We start from the raw sequence: 7,781 nt of genomic DNA, 5'->3' as shown, positions 1-7,781 counted from the left end.
TCTGATTTGGGTGTTGGGGCTGTCATATCTCAACGCTCTCCTGCTGACAATAGGCTCCACCCCTGCGCCTACCTGTCAAAGAGACTGTCCCCAGCTGAGAGGAATTATGACATTGGTAATCGTGAGCTGTTGGCCATCAAGGTGGCGTTGGAGGAATGGCGGCATTGGCTGGAGGGGACGGATGTGCCGTTTCTCATCTGGACGGACCATAAGAACCTTGAATACCTCCGATCGGCTAAGCGCCTTAACTCCCGTCAGGCCAGGTGGGCTCTATTTTTCACTCGCTTCAACTTCACCCTTTCCTACCGTCCTGGCTCCAAGAATGGGAAGCCGGATGCTCTCTCCAGAGTTTTCTCTCCTGACACATCTGTTTCTGAACCTGAAACTATTCTACCCAGTTCCTGTATGGTGGGGGCTTTTCAATGGGGTGTTGAAAAATTGGTTATGGAGGCCCTGAATGACTGTGAGATCCCGGATGGCGTACCGCCAGACCGCCTGTTTGTCCCTCCTCACCTCCGCCCCCAGGTGATCCAGTGGGGCCACGCTTCCAAGATGGCGTGCCACCCCGGGGTGAAGAGGACCCTGTTTGTGCTAAAGCAACGTTTTTGGTGGACAGCCATGGAGAAGGACGTCGCTGAATACGTGGCCGCCTGTCCTGTATGTGCTGTCAATAAGACCTCCAATAAGTCTCCCATGGGGGAGCTGCGGCCGTTACCTATCCCCAAAAGGCCCTGGTCGGACATTGCTCTGGACTTCGTGACTGGTTTGCCCTTGTCCAACGGTAACACAGTTGTTCTTACAGTGGTGGATAGGTTCTCTAAGATGGTGCACTTTATTCCCCTACCTAAGCTCCCTTCAGCTAAGGAAACAGCAGAGGCGCTGTTGACTCATGTTTTTCGCCTACATGGTTTCTCTAGAGACGTGGTCTCCGATAGGGGGCCCCAGTTCATTGCTAGTTTTTGGAAAGCCTTTTGTTCTCTCGTTGGTGCTTCTGTCAGTTTGTCTTCTGGTTTTCACCCGCAGACCAACGGCCAAACGGAGAGGCTCAATCAGGTCCTGGAGGTGGGTCTCCGTGTGGTGGCCTCTCAGAACCCCGCCTCCTGGAGTCGGCATCTGGTGTGGGTGGAGTTTGCTCACAACTCGCTCCCCAGTGCCTCTTCTGGCCTATCACCATTTCACGTGGTGTATGGTTATCAACCGCCCTTGTTCCCTTCACTGGAGAAGGAGGTGGGCGTGCCTTCGGCCTTGGCTCTAATCCACAGATGCAAGAGGACCTGGACTCGAGCTAGACAGGCCCTGTTGAAGGCTTCAGGCCGTTACAAGACCTCGGCGGATTCACATAGAAGCCCCGCTCCCGTTTACCATCCGGACCAGCGGGTTTGGCTGTCGGCCAAACATCTTCCTCTTTGCATTGAGAATCGCAAGTTGGCACCCAGGTTTGTAGGTCCATTTCCTATCTCGAAAATTATTAATCCTGTTTCTGTACGCCTAAAACTGCCAAGGTCTATGAGGATCCATCCCACTTTTCATGTGAGCCAAATCAAACCCGTGAAAGAAAGCCACCTGGTCTCGCCCACCCAACCTCCATCTCCTCCTCGGATGATTGATGGGGATCCAGCCTACACGGTTCGACGTCTTATGGCTGCTCGTCAGCGAGGGAGAGGTTTCCAGTACCTCGTGGATTGGGAGGGTTATGGACCTGAGGAACGCTCCTGGGTGCCGGCTTCCCGGATTCTGGACCCGGACCTGATACGACAGTTCCACCGGAGTCATCCTGAGGTCCCTGGTCCATCTGGTGCCGTCCCTAGGAGGGGGGGTACTGTCATGCCCGCAGACAGACATTAGTCTGGTTTTGTCTGTCTTTTATGTTTTGTTTGTGTTTTCCTGTTTTATTTTGTTAGTTTCCCCTCATGTGTCTTGTCTGTCGTCTTTACTTCCTGTTCCCTGTTCTCCCTGACCTTTTATCTGATTACCTGTCTCCGCCCTGATTTGCTCCACCTGTGTCTAGTTGTCTTCCCTCCCTTTTGTGTATTTAAAGCCTGTCTCTTCCCCCAGTCAGACGCCAGTTTGTAACTCTCGTAGTTCTTACCAGCATTTTGACCTCGTCTGTTCGTTTTGTCTGCCTGTTGTGACCCTTTTTGGATTCCTCGGTTTTTTGCCTACTGCCTGCTCCCTGTCGGTTTTGTCTGCCTCATCTGATTTCCTGGTTTCGATCTTCTCACCCTGACTTACTGGTACGTGAGTATTTGTCTAGCCCTTATGTCCTGTTGCCTGAGTGATAGCCTGCCTGTGCATGACCTGTTTCCGTCCCTGACCTCCCTTTGCTTTTCCCCAGTCGGGAAAGATACCCCAAACGCCGCTCGGGGAGACGGGCTGCCGCCCTCGAACCGGAGGACGAATCAGAGGAGGATATTTCCAACCTTTATCCTCAAGATTCTGTCATTATTATTATTCTTTCACCTGTGTGTGAATAATAAATCTTTTGAACCTTATTTTTGTGTCCGAGTTACTGCATTTGGATTCAGTGTTTGTACTAACGCCATTACACTCGTTGCTCCAAACGCCAGCCAGCCCACAGAGGTTCCCGACCTTACAGAGTGTCCCATGAATGTTGTGAGCTACAGCAGCACTCAAGCTGTTCAGGATGCTTCCACCGCTTGCTGCCTTCCAGACACCGGCTCCCACAATCCAGAAACCAGCTCCCGCCCACCAGACACTGGCCAAATTCACACACTTGTTACCCGTCAGAATTTGAGGACTAAGGATAGCGGTCCTGCTCAGCCGATTTTACCGGACTACGCCAAAACGGTTTGGCAAACAGACCAGAGGCTTTAGCTCTGAATATTTCATGACTTACTCATGGCTTAAACCTGAGGACATTGTTGATGCATACGACTCAAAGGTGACAGATGCTGCTCCATTAAGGTAGGAAATTAATTAATTAATTAGTTAATACAGGTAACTACATTGTAAGTATTACTCGGTGCAGCAGAATAATTCATTAATTCTTTACACAATCTCAGTTTGATGACATCAGCAATAATATCAGCCGATAGGAAATATTATTGTAATTTTGAGTGTAATGCTCAGTAATAGGGTTCATTAGGTCATGATACCAAGATGAAGCCTTTGCTATTATAAGTGTCAGTCTGCTGCTGCTGGCTAAATGCTTTTTTTTTTTTGTCCCATGAAATTTAGCTTCCCCATTCCCGATGCCCTAGTGCTGTCTATGGCGCCAGGTGAGGGTGTTGGTGTACCCTGAGATACTGAACAGAGGGGACTATTTCCACAGCTGCATCACTGATGTGGAGAGAAGGCAATGATACCAGACCTACGGAAATCCACAACCATGTCCTTGGTCATCTGAATGTTCAAAATGAGATTGTTGTGTCCGCACCACTGTGTCAGGTCCTCCACTTCAAGCCTTTTTGTCAACTTGTCTCCGTTGGTAATGAGTCCAACCACTGCTGTATCATCTGCAAACTTCACCACCAGGTTATTTTTGAAGAGAGCTCTGTAGTTTCATCTGAATAGCAACTAGCATAATAACTAGCCTTGATGTTCGATCTTACCTGGTGTTGAATGATACTTGTCCCTTGTCCAGGTGAAGGTGTAGGATTGTTATTGTTATAAATGTTAGCCCCTGGATGACAGTGTACTAATTGCTAATGGGGCCGGGATGCGGTGACAGATGGGAGCTGCTGATGTTTGTAGCCTGTTAGCTCTTAAGCTGTGCAGCTAACGTTAGCAGCGCAGTGCTAGCGGCTGCAGACAGAGCCCCAGATCAGCGGTGTCTGCAACAACAACTGGCATGTCAATATGGCCCGTCCACCTGAAAGGCCAGGGGGTTGATGTCCACATGTCCCCCTGCTGCAGCTCCAGTTCTGCGTCCTCCTCCGTGAAGTGAAAACAAATGTCCGAAACTTCAATGTCTGCCTAAAGTTTCCCACTCTGCACCACTCCAGTAGCATCTTTGATCACCGTTTTTTGCCTTCTCATCACCGGTTTCATTGAAAACAAATGCACATGGTCAGAGGCACAGGGTAAGTGTGGGTTTTACAACAGTGAATATGTACTTTCAAAACTGTAGGGGGAGCTCCACTGAGAACCAAGAAAAGCACTTGGAGAGCACAGACCTCCGCCAAGACAGATCTGTGACCTGCTAACAAACACGCAAACAAATAAACATGCAAACAAACACACACACACACACACACACACACACACACACAAAGCAAAGGGATCACAATACCTCCTGGTGGAGGTAATAATAAAAATACTACAAAAACTGTGACAAAGAACCAAAACGGTAAAATGTTACACAGTTCCGCTTTAAAAACCCTAAATATGCAGCATGGTTTCTTTCTTGCTGTTCTAACAGATTTGAATCAAGAAACATATTAAGCTGTCATTCTAACAATTTACACGTGACAATAATGAAATGACTGGTGTTGATAAAGTTACAATTCTTAAATGAATAAAGAAAAACACAATTTGGCACCATCTTATGATAGCATGTTAGCTAACTAAACTTCATATGCCAAACTATATAATTTGCCATAAAACAGAACAAAGAAAAGATAACATCTATCCTCCAGGAACATGGTAATGCATCAACTGCACAACATTGTGGATGGAGTGGAAGTATCCTGCTCTTCTGTGCACGACCACCTCACTCAAAGGTTACAAACAAAACAGTTCTTATTTTCAGGTGATGTTAATCTCTTATTTTCTAAAATGGGAAGGTTCTGCCTGAGTAAAATAATTTATCAATAAGCAGTGTTGGGCAGTAACCCAAGTAGTAACTTACTACAATTTTCAGTAGCTTGGCGGTAACGTCACTATTTCCTGAATGAAGTAACCTTTCAGTAGCTTAACTCTTTTATTGATCAAGTAGCATGGTAATGACCACAGACGCTATTTTTATATGGCTTAACACAGTGGAGAAGCAGTTTGTAGACTAGAAAATGTAATTATATAATCCACATCACAAGTACTCAAGATTTGTTTGGGACGGGGCACCCACACTGTCTGCACAAGACTCACTATGAACCACAATGTCATCATGCACATTCTTGGAAGCACCGTGCCTGCGTGTAGCAAAATCTGGGGAGTGATGGAGCTTTTCCCCACATACTGTTCTCCGACATCCTACTGCGTCATTGCTGGCGGTACCAAAGAACTGACAGCAGATAGGGTATGGAGCGGACCAGGTGCATCATGCGGGGCTGAGTTTCCATGGCGGAGTTGGAGATGAGACCTGCACCGCACACCTGTCAGATGACGGCGTTCACTTCAGTGCAGAGGGAGCCAGTGTTCTGCAGAACATCCAATGGTTGTTAGCTGAGGTGTATGGACGTTGATCACCACAAAGGCTCTTTTCAGAGCCGCCAAACCCACAGTAAAGAGCAGTACAGCTGGTTTCCCTCTTAAAAATAACTTAGATTTTAGATTTTTGCTAAATAAACTCAACCAGACTGCTTCCTGAGACAATATTTTTGCCAAATACAAATAGGAAATGTGCAATTATCTTACAACTATGACAGTAAAGTTCCTTTTTTTAGAACAACTAATTTGGTTCCACAGATGAATATGTGACCAATATCAGTGGGTCAGTGAGCCATTGGACATCTGAGAACATTCAAGTCCAAACTGTCTAAACTGGTTCAAACATGTCTGTCCATGGTACAGACATGTCTGTCCATATGTCTTTCTCAGTCCAGTCCTTGTCCATTGTCCAAACCTAAACTCTTTGTCTAGTCTAGTGACAGATCACCATGGCAGTAGATTGGTTTGGTGTACGTCCCTAAAATGAGTCCAGGGTGCTCCAACGCTAAAACATTAGTTCCACCTGATACATGTTCTAACCTAAAGAACAAAAAAACACCCAGGACTGATCCCATGACCCCCCTGGCAAGACTTCACACCCCCACTTTAAAAACACTGCACTAAAGGAACCAGTTTGTCAGTGGTGTAGTGGTCCCTGGAGAAGTGGGTATACTCTCCATTTCTGCTTTTTTTTTTAAGTAGTCCAGTGAAACACCCTGTTTTAGAAACAGTGACATGTCAGACTACTCCATTTAGTTTGCCCAAAAATCCATCGATGGTATTTGCTCACTATTATAAAATGATCCTGACTTGATCAGGAGCAGTTTGGAGGTTTTACTGGTCACACAAGCAGCTGCATGACTGTAAATGTATTCAACATGAGGTAAACATAGGGCTACAGTTATTTTTGAACATTTGTTTAAATAAAATTCTTAAATCTGAAGTTGACAGCATCCTTGTTCATATTTCACCTTAAATAAATTATTCTCTTCCACACATCAAAACCAATCAGATAGACTCAAAAGTGCACTGTCCATGATGTCCACGATGTGTGTGATGCAGGACGTAGAGCCCAGTGGTGGCTGCTCGTCTTTCAGACAGGGGAAGCTCATTGTTGGCTTACATAAAAAAACAAAACAAACAAACAAACAAAAAAAAAGTCAAGTTATTTAAGCATACATTCGGCCCTCCGTTCCTTTTTAAGAAAATGGTCAGTGACCTTATCGTACCAAGTAGGCGTCTTTTCCAGGGACTGGACCAGTGTCCTCTTAATGGCCAGCAGAGCAAGGCTGCTTAGATTGCCTTGGCCCATTGTGTTGCGAGTGTAAGACTTCAGCCTTTTTAAACTAGAGATGCTCCTTTCGCTCCGACCTAGCCGACAGTATGATTGATTTAACTGTCTACAAAACGAAATTAAACTCGAACAAGAAATGATTAAATTATGTAACTGAAACAAGAAAACGCTGAAATGATCTTAAATTGAAACAAGGAAGTACAATGAGTGTGTTTTATTTACAGTGCAAGAAATGAACAAGTCCTTTCGGAGCGGTTTCTCTCCTGATTTCACAGCAGAATGCGCAATGGTATTAAACTGAACTGTGTCAGTGAAGGAGTAGATCTCAAACTAGCTGTCAATCAAACGGGATTCAGCCTTTCAACTGATCCTCCAATCAGCACGTGGGATTCTGGCGTCCAGCCCGGCTGAGCTCCGCCCACAGCTCCATTCACCCCCAGAGACGCCCAGCGTCCGTGGGCGGGACAACATTGTGGCATTTATCCAATTACCGTCCAGGTTTGAGGCAATGAAATAAACTGTTCCACTCAGTCCCATTGAAGCCCATAGACGCCCGGCGTCTACAGGCAAATGCACTGAGCAGAGATTGAATGAGAAAACAGCTCAATGGGAATGTATGATAAGTGAACAACATCATGTCCGTTGATTTGTGATAAAGCTGATTCTGAACGAACTCGTCTTTGAGATGAACATGTTCTAACACATTTGTAGTCATTAAAATGTCAACACAACTGTACATATTTAACCATTTAATTTTCATAATTTTAGGGGAAGCCGGGCTTCCCTTGCAGTCTATGAGAAATTGCCACTGGTAGAGCCCCACCCCTGGTTTTTAGTGAGTCCCCTGCCTACACAGCCATCCAAACTATTCTGTTTACTGCCCTTGACTTCCACGTGACTTTGAACTCCAATTGGACCGTAGTGAGCATTGTTAACTACATCCTGGTCTGCAGATGTCAATAATTGGCCAGTAATTTTTGTTCTTTGGTCTTTAACTATAGTTACTCTGGCATATTGACAACCCAATGGAATTGTCTTTGCATGTATTTGGTAATTTAAATATGTAGTTTCTTATGTTTATTGCCATGTTAAGTTGGTGCAACTTAAAGTTCAGCTTCACATGTAGTGAGCTACCTCTGTGGTGTTTGTGTAACCTAGC

This window comes from Sphaeramia orbicularis, chromosome 6 (assembly GCF_902148855.1).
Source record: "Sphaeramia orbicularis chromosome 6, fSphaOr1.1, whole genome shotgun sequence".
Classification (NCBI taxonomy): domain Eukaryota; kingdom Metazoa; phylum Chordata; class Actinopteri; order Kurtiformes; family Apogonidae; genus Sphaeramia; species Sphaeramia orbicularis.
Note: the sequence above shows the minus strand (reverse complement) of the source record.